This window comes from Phalangium opilio, unplaced genomic scaffold (assembly GCF_054372755.1).
Source record: "Phalangium opilio isolate 3A_F unplaced genomic scaffold, DU_Popi_V2 ptg001662l_1, whole genome shotgun sequence".
Lineage (NCBI taxonomy): Eukaryota > Metazoa > Arthropoda > Arachnida > Opiliones > Phalangiidae > Phalangium > Phalangium opilio.
In genome coordinates, this window is record NW_028324260.1 from 173,984 (window position 1) to 184,365 (window position 10,382).

A 10,382-nucleotide genomic window follows, 5' to 3' on the forward strand; every position below is an offset into this window, starting at 1 on the left:
TTGAGTCTAGCGCCTAAGACCGCTCGGCCATCCTGACGTGGTTCTGTGTAATTTGGACGTTTTAAAATTACATCTCTACGAGTTACTTTTATAAAACATATCGTGTCAGAAGTGGGCTTCGAACCCACGCCCTCATACGTGGACCAGAATACACAGATTCACATCGTGAACGAAGGAAGCTAAGCCCCTTGAGTCTGGCGCCTTAGACCGCTCGGCCGTCCTGACGTGGTTTTAATTAATTTAGGCGTTCAAAATTACATCTCTTCGAGTTACTTTTATAAAACATATCGTGTCAGAAGTGGGACTCGAACCCACGCCCTCATACGAGGACCTGAATACACAGATTCACATCGTGAACGAAGGAAACTAAGCCCCTTGAGTCTAGCGCCTAAGACGGCTCGGCCATCCTGACGTGGTTTTAAGTAATTTAGACGTTTAAAATTACATCTCTTCGAGTTATTTTCATAAACAATATCGTGTCAGAAGTGTGATTCGAACCCACGCCCTCATACTAGGACCAGAATACACAGATTCATATCGTGAACGAAGGAAGCTAAGCCCCTTGAGTCTCGCGCCTTAGACCGCTCGGCCATCCTGACGTGGTTCTGTGTAATTTGGACGTTTTAAAGTTATATCTCATCCAGTTATTTTCTTAAAACATATCGTGTCAGAAGTGTGATTCGAACCCACGCCCTCATACGAGGACCAGAATACACAGATTCACATCGTGAACGAAGGAAGCTAAGCCCCTTGAGTCTGGCGCCTTAGACCGCTCGGCCATCCTGACGTGGTTTTAATTAATTTAGGCGTTCAAAATTACATCTCTTCGAGTTACTTTTATAAAACATATCGTGTCAGAAGTGGGATTCGAACCCACGCCCTCATACGAGGGCCAGAATACACAGATTCTCATCGTGAACGAAGGAAACTAAGCCCCTTGAGTCTAGCGCCTAAGACGGCTCGGCCATACTGACGTGGTTTTAAGTAATTTAGACGTTTAAAATTACATCTCTTCGAGTTATTTTCATAAACAATATCGTGTCAGAAGTGGGATTCGAACCCACGCCCTCATAATAGGACCAGAATACACAGATTTACATCGTGAACGAAGGAAGCTAAGCCCCTTGAGTCTTGCGCCTTAGACCGCTCGGCCATCCAGACCGGGTTTTATGTAATTTGGACGTTTTAAAATTATATCTCATCCAGTTATTTTCTTAAAACATATCGTGTCAGAAGTGGGATTCGAACCCACGCCCTCATACGAGGACCAGAATACTCAGATTAACATCGTGAACGAAGGAAGCTAAGCCCCTTGAGTCTAGCGCCTAAGACCGCTCGGCCATCCTGACGTGGTTCTGTGTTATTTGGACGTTTTAAAATTATATCTCATCCAGTTACTTTCTTAAAACATATCGTGTCGGAAGTGTGATTCGAACCCACGCCCTCATACGAGGACCAGAATACACAGATTCACATCGTGAACGAAGGAAGCTAAGCCCCTTGAGTCTGGCGCCTTAGACCGCTCGGCACTCCTGACGTGGTTTTAATTAATTTAGGCGTTCAAAATTACATCTCTTCGAGTTACGTTTATAAAACATATCGTGTCAGAAGTGGAATTCGAACCCACGCCCTCATACGAGGGCCAGAATACACAGATTCACATCGTGAACGAAGGAAACTAAGCCCCTTGAATCTAGCGCCTAAGACGGCTCGGCCATACTGACGTGGTTTTAAGTAATTTAGACGTTTAAAATTACATCTCTTCGAGTTACTTTTATAAAACATATTGTGTCAGAAGTGGGCTTCGAACCCACGCCCTCATACGTGGACCAGAATACACAGATTCACATCGTGAACGAAGGAAGCTAAGCCCCTTGAGTCTGGCGCCTTAGACCGCTCGGCCGTCCTGACGTGGTTTTAATTAATTTAGGCGTTCAAAATTACATCTCTTCGAGTTACTTTTATAAAACATATCGTGTCAGAAGTGGGACTCGAACCCACGCCCTCATACGAGGACCTGAATACACAGATTCACATCGTGAACGAAGGAAACTAAGCCCCTTGAGTCTAGCGCCTAAGACGGCTCGGCCATCCTGACGTGGTTTTAAGTAATTTAGACGTTTAAAATTACATCTCTTCGAGTTATTTTCATAAACAATATCGTGTCAGAAGTGTGATTCGAACCCACGCCCTCATACTAGGACCAGAATACACAGATTCATATCGTGAACGAAGGAAGCTAAGCCCCTTGAGTCTCGCGCCTTAGACCGCTCGGCCATCCTGACGTGGTTCTGTGTAATTTGGACGTTTTAAAGTTATATCTCATCCAGTTATTTTCTTAAAACATATCGTGTCAGAAGTGTGATTCGAACCCACGCCCTCATACGAGGACCAGAATACACAGATTCACATCGTGAACGAAGGAAGCTAAGCCCCTTGAGTCTGGCGCCTTAGACCGCTCGGCCATCCTGACGTGGTTTTAATTAATTTAGGCGTTCAAAATTACATCTCTTCGAGTTACTTTTATAAAACATATCGTGTCAGAAGTGGGATTCGAACCCACGCCCTCATACGAGGGCCAGAATACACAGATTCTCATCGTGAACGAAGGAAACTAAGCCCCTTGAGTCTAGCGCCTAAGACGGCTCGGCCATACTGACGTGGTTTTAAGTAATATAGACGTTTAAAATTACATCTCTTCGAGTTATTTTCATAAACAATATCGTGTCAGAAGTGGGATTCGAACCCACGCCCTCATAATAGGACCAGAATACACAGATTTACATCGTGAACGAAGGAAGCTAAGCCCCTTGAGTCTTGCGCCTTAGACCGCTCGGCCATCCAGACCGGGTTTTATGTAATTTGGACGTTTTAAAATTATATCTCATCCAGTTATTTTCTTAAAACATGTCGTGTCAGAAGTGGGATTCGAACCCACGCCCTCATACGAGGACCAGAATACTCAGATTAACATCGTGAACGAAGGAAGCTAAGCCCCTTGAGTCTAGCGCCTAAGACCGCTCGGCCATCCTGACGTGGTTCTGTGTTATTTGGACGTTTTAAAATTATATCTCATCCAGTTACTTTCTTAAAACATATCGTGTCGGAAGTGTGATTCGAACCCACGCCCTCATACGAGGACCAGAATACACAGATTCACATCGTGAACGAAGGAAGCTAAGCCCCTTGAGTCTGGCGCCTTAGACCGCTCGGCACTCCTGACGTGGTTTTAATTAATTTAGGCGTTCAAAATTACATCTCTTCGAGTTACGTTTATAAAACATATCGTGTCAGAAGTGGAATTCGAACCCACGCCCTCATACGAGGGCCAGAATACACAGATTCACATCGTGAACGAAGGAAACTAAGCCCCTTGAATCTAGCGCCTAAGACGGCTCGGCCATACTGACGTGGTTTTAAGTAATTTAGACGTTTAAAATTACATCTCTTCGAGTTACTTTTATAAAACATATTGTGTCAGAAGTGGGCTTCGAACCCACGCCCTCATACGTGGACCAGAATACACAGATTCACATCGTGAACGAAGGAAGCTAAGCCCCTTGAGTCTGGCGCCTTAGACCGCTCGGCCGTCCTGACGTGGTTTTAATTAATTTAGGCGTTCAAAATTACATCTCTTCGAGTTACTTTTATAAAACATATCGTGTCAGAAGTGGGACTCGAACCCACGCCCTCATACGAGGACCTGAATACACAGATTCACATCGTGAACGAAGGAAACTAAGCCCCTTGAGTCTAGCGCCTAAGACGGCTCGGCCATCCTGACGTGGTTTTAAGTAATTTAGACGTTTAAAATTACATCTCTTCGAGTTATTTTCATAAACAATATCGTGTCAGAAGTGTGATTCGAACCCACGCCCTCATACTAGGACCAGAATACACAGATTCATATCGTGAACGAAGGAAGCTAAGCCCCTTGAGTCTCGCGCCTTAGACCGCTCGGCCATCCTGACGTGGTTCTGTGTAATTTGGACGTTTTAAAGTTATATCTCATCCAGTTATTTTCTTAAAACATATCGTGTCAGAAGTGTGATTCGAACCCACGCCCTCATACGAGGACCAGAATACACAGATTCACATCGTGAACGAAGGAAGCTAAGCCCCTTGAGTCTGGCGCCTTAGACCGCTCGGCCATCCTGACGTGGTTTTAATTAATTTAGGCGTTCAAAATTACATCTCTTCGAGTTACTTTTATAAAACATATCGTGTCAGAAGTGGGATTCGAACCCACGCCCTCATACGAGGGCCAGAATACACAGATTCTCATCGTGAACGAAGGAAACTAAGCCCCTTGAGTCTAGCGCCTAAGACGGCTCGGCCATACTGACGTGGTTTTAAGTAATATAGACGTTTAAAATTACATCTCTTCGAGTTATTTTCATAAACAATATCGTGTCAGAAGTGGGATTCGAACCCACGCCCTCATAATAGGACCAGAATACACAGATTTACATCGTGAACGAAGGAAGCTAAGCCCCTTGAGTCTTGCGCCTTAGACCGCTCGGCCATCCAGACCGGGTTTTATGTAATTTGGACGTTTTAAAATTATATCTCATCCAGTTATTTTCTTAAAACATATCGTGTCAGAAGTGGGATTCGAACCCACGCCCTCATACGAGGACCAGAATACTCAGATTAACATCGTGAACGAAGGAAGCTAAGCCCCTTGAGTCTAGCGCCTAAGACCGCTCGGCCATCCTGACGTGGTTCTGTGTTATTTGGACGTTTTAAAATTATATCTCATCCAGTTACTTTCTTAAAACATATCGTGTCGGAAGTGTGATTCGAACCCACGCCCTCATACGAGGACCAGAATACACAGATTCACATCGTGAACGAAGGAAGCTAAGCCCCTTGAGTCTGGCGCCTTAGACCGCTCGGCACTCCTGTGGTGGTTTTAATTAATTTAGGCGTTCAAAATTACATCTCTTCGAGTTACGTTTATAAAACATATCGTGTCAGAAGTGGAATTCGAACCCACGCCCTCATACGAGGGCCAGAATACACAGATTCACATCGTGAACGAAGGAAACTAAGCCCCTTGAATCTAGCGCCTAAGACGGCTCGGCCATACTGACGTGGTTTTAAGTAATTTAGACGTTTAAAATTACATCTCTTCGAGTTATTTTCATAAACAATATCGTGTCAGAAGTGGGATTCGAACCCACGCCCTCATACTAGGACCAGAATACACAGATTTACATCGTGAACGAAGGAAGCTAAGCCCTTTGAGTCTTGCGCCTTAGACCGCTCGGCCATCCAGACCGGGTTTTATGTAATTTGGACGTTTTAAAATTATATCTCATCCAGTCATTTTCTTAAAACATATCGTTTCAGAAGTGGGATTCGAACCCACGCCCTCATACGAGGACCAGAATACACAGATTCACATCGTGAACGAAGGAAGCTAAGTGCCTTGAGTCTAGCGCCTAAGACCGCTCGGCCATCCTGACGTGGCTTTAATTAATTTAGGCGTTCAAAATTACATCTCTTCGAGTTACTTTTATAAAACATATCGTGTCAGAAGTGGGATTCGAACCCACGCCCTCATACGAGTGCCAGAATACACAGATTCACATCGTGAACGAAGGAAACTAAGCCCCTTGAGTCTAGCGCCTAAGGCGGCTCGGCCATACTGACGTAGTTTTAAGTAATTTAGACGTTTAAAATTACATCTCTTCGAGTTATTTTCATAAACAATATCGTGTCAGAAGTGGGATTCGAACCCACGCCCTCATACTAGGACCAGAATACACAGATTTACATCGTGAACGAAGGAAGCTAAGCCCCTTGACTCTTGCGCCTTAGACTGCTCGGCCATCCTGACGTGGTTCTGTGTAATTTGGACGTTTTAAAATTATATCTCATCCAGTTATTTTCTTAAAACATATCGTGTCAGAAGTGTGATTCGAACCCACACCCTCATACGAGGACCAGAATACACAGATTCACATCGTGAACGAAGGAAGCTAAGCCCCTTGAGTCAGGCGCCTTAGACCGCTCGGCCATCCTGACGTCGCTTTAATTAATTTAGGCGTTCAAAATTACATCTCTTCGAGTTACTTTTATAAAACATATCGTGTCAGAAGTGGAATTCAAACCCACGCCCTCATACGAGGACCAGAATACACAGATTCATATCGTGAACGAAGGAAGCTAAGCCCCTTGAGTCTGGCGCCTTAGACCGCTTTGCCATCCTGACGTGGTTTTGTGTAATTCGGACGTTTTAAAATTACATTTCATCCAGTTATTTTCTTAAAACATATCGTGTCAAAATTGGATTCGAACCCTCGCCCTCATACAAGGACCAGAATACACAGATTCACATCGTGAACGAAGGAAACTAAGCCCCTTGAGTCTAGCGCCTAAGACCGCTCGGCCATCCTGACGTGGTTCTGTGTAATTTGGACGTTTTAAAATTACATCTCTACGAGTTACTTTTATAAAACACATCGTGTCAGAAGTGGGCTTCGAACCCACGCCCTCATACGTGGACCAGAATACACAGATTCACATCGTGAACGAAGGAAGCTAAGCCCCTTGAGTCTGGCGCCTTAGACCGCTCGGCCATCCTGACGTGGTTTTAATTAATTTAGGCGTTCAAAATTACATCTCTTCGAGTTACTTTTATAAAACATATCGTGTCAGAAGTGGGACTCGAACCCACGCTCTCATACGAGGACCTGAATACACAGATTCACATCGTGAACGAAGGAAACTAAGCCCCTTGAGTCTAGCGCCTAAGACGGCTCGGCCATCCTGACGTGGTTTTAAGTAATTTAGACGTTTAAAATTACATCTCTTCGAGTTATTTTCATAAACAATATCGTGTCAGAAGTGTGATTCGAACCCACGCCCTCATACTAGGACCAGAATACACAGATTCATATCGTGAACGGAGGAAGCTAAGCCCCTTGAGTCTCGTGCCTTAGACCGCTCGGCCATCCTGACGTGGTTCTGTGTAATTTGGACGTTTTAAAGTTATATCTCATCCAGTTATTTTCTTAAAACATATCGTGTCAGAAGTGTGATTCGAACCCACGCCCTCATACGAGGACCAGAATACACAGATTCACATCGTGAACGAAGGAAGCTAAGCCCCTTGAGTCTGGCGCCTTAGACCGCTCGGCCATCCTGACGTGGTTTTAATTAATTTAGGCGTTCAAAATTACATCTCTTCGAGTTACTTTTATAAAACATATCGTGTCAGAAGTGGGATTCGAACCCACGCCCTCATACGAGGGCCAGAATACACAGATTCTCATCGTGAACGAAGGAAACTAAGCCCCTTGAGTCTAGCGCCTAAGACGGCTCGGCCATACTGACGTGGTTTTAAGTAATTTAGACGTTTAAAATTACATCTCTTCGAGTTATTTTCATAAACAATATCGTGTCAGAAGTGGGATTCGAACCCACGCCCTCATAATAGGACCAGAATACACAGATTTACATCGTGAACGAAGGAAGCTAAGCCCCTTGAGTCTTCCGCCTTAGACCGCTCGGCCATCCAGACCGGGTTTTATGTAATTTGGACGTTTTAAAATTATATCTCATCCAGTTATTTTCTTAAAACATATCGTGTCAGAAGTGGGATTCGAACCCACGCCCTCATACGAGGACCAGAATATTCAGATTAACATCGTGAACGAAGGAAGCTAAGCCCCTTGAGTCTAGCGCCTAAGACCGCTCGGCCATCCTGACGTGGTTTTAATTAATTTAGGCGTTCAAAATTACATCTCTTCGAGTTACGTTTATAAAACATATCGTGTCAGAAGTGGAATTCGAACCCACGCCCTCATACGAGGGCCAGAATACACAGATTTACATCGTGAACGAAGGAAGCTAAGCCCTTTGAGTCTTGCGCCTTAGACCGCTCGGCCATCCAGACCGGGTTTTATGTAATTTGGACGTTTTAAAATTATATCTCATCCAGTCATTTTCTTAAAACATATCGTGTCAGAAGTGGGATTCGAACCCACGCCCTCATACGAGGACCAGAATACACAGAATCACATCGTGAACTAAGCCCCTTGAGTCTAGCGCCCTAGACCGCTCGGCCATCCTGACGTGGTTTTAAATAATTAAGGCGTTCAAAATCACATCTCTTCGAGTTACTTTTAAAAAACATATCGTGTCAGAAGTGGGATTCGAACCCACGCCCTCATACTAGGACCAGAATACACAGATTTACATCGTGAACGAAGGAAGCTAAGCCCCTTGAGTCTTGCGCCTTAGACCGCTCGGCCATCCTGACGTGGTTCTGTGTAATTTGGACGTTTTAAAATTATATCTCATCCAGTTATTTTCTTAAAACATATCGTGTCAGAAGTGTGATTCGAACCCAGGCCCTCATACGAGGATACACAGATTCACATCGTGAACGAAGGAAGCTAAGCCCCTTGAGTCTGGCGCCTTAGACCGCTCGGCCATCCTGACGTGGTTTTAATTAATTTAGGCGTTCAAAATTACATCTCTTCGAGTTACTTTTATAAAACATATCGTGTCAGAAGTGGGATTCGAACCCACGCCCTCATACGAGGGCCAGAATACACAGATTCACATCGTGAACGAAGGAAACTAAGCCCCTTGAGTCTAGCGCCTAAGACGGCTCGGCCATACTGACGTGGTTTTAAGTAATTTAGACGTTTAAAATTACATCTCTTCGAGTTATTTTCATAAACAATATCGTGTCAGAAGTGTGATTCGAACCCACGCCCTCATAATAGGACCAGAATACACAGATTTACATCGTGAACGAAGGAAGCTAAGCCCCTTGAGTCTTCCGCCTTAGACCGCTCGGCCATCCAGACCGGGTTTTATGTAATTTGGACGTTTTAAAATTATATCTCATCCAGTTATTTTCTTAAAACATATCGTGTCAGAAGTGGGATTCGAACCCACGCCCTCATACGAGGACCAGAATACTCAGATTAACATCGTGAACGAAGGAAGCTAAGCCCCTTGAGTCTAGCGCCTAAGACCGCTCGGCCATCCTGACGTGGTTCTGTGTTATTTGGACGTTTTAAAATTATATCTCATCCAGTTACTTTCTTAAAACATATCGTGTCGGAAGTGTGATTCGAACCCACGCCCTCATAAGAGGACCAGAATACACAGATTCACATCGTGAACGAAGGAAGCTAAGCCCCTTGAGTCTGGCGCCTTAGACCGCTCGGCCATCCTGACGTGGTTTTAATTAATTTAGGCGTTCAAAATTACATCTCTTCGAGTTACGTTTATAAAACATATCGTGTCAGAAGTGGAATTCGAACCCACGCCCTCATACGAGGGCCAGAATACACAGATTTACATCGTGAACGAAGGAAGCTAAGCCCTTTGAGTCTTGCGCCTTAGACCGCTCGGCCATCCAGACCGGGTTTTATGTAATTTGGACGTTTTAAAATTATATCTCATCCAGTCATTTTCTTAAAACATATCGTGTCAGAAGTGGGATTCGAACCCACGCCCTCATACGAGGACCAGAATACACAGAATCACATCGTGAACTAAGCCCCTTGAGTCTAGCGCCCTAGACCGCTCGGCCATCCTGACGTGGTTTTAAATAATTAAGGCGTTCAAAATCACATCTCTTCGAGTTACTTTTAAAAAACATATCGTGTCAGAAGTGGGATTCGAACCCACGCCCTCATACTAGGACCAGAATACACAGATTTACATCGTGAACGAAGGAAGCTAAGCCCCTTGAGTCTTGCGCCTTAGACCGCTCGGCCATCCTGACGTGGTTCTGTGTAATTTGGACGTTTTAAAATTATATCTCATCCAGTTATTTTCTTAAAACATATCGTGTCAGAAGTGTGATTCGAACCCAGGCCCTCATACGAGGATACACAGATTCACATCGTGAACGAAGGAAGCTAAGCCCCTTGAGTCTGGCGCCTTAGACCGCTCGGCCATCCTGACGTGGTTTTAATTAATTTAGGCGTTCAAAATTACATCTCTTCGAGTTACTTTTATAAAACATATCGTGTCAGAAGTGGGATTCGAACCCACGCCCTCATACGAGGGCCAGAATACACAGATTCACATCGTGAACGAAGGAAACTAAGCCCCTTGAGTCTAGCGCCTAAGACGGCTCGGCCATACTGACGTGGTTTTAAGTAATTTAGACGTTTAAAATTACATCTCTTCGAGTTATTTTCATAAACAATATCGTGTCAGAAGTGTGATTCGAACCCACGCCCTCATACTAGGACCAGAATACACAGATTCATATCGTGAACGAAGGAAGCTAAGCCCCTTGAGTCTCGCGCCTTAGACCGCTCGGCCATCCTGACGTGGTTCTGTGTAATTTGGACGTTTTAAAATTATATCTCATCCAGTTATTTTCTTAAAACATATCGTGT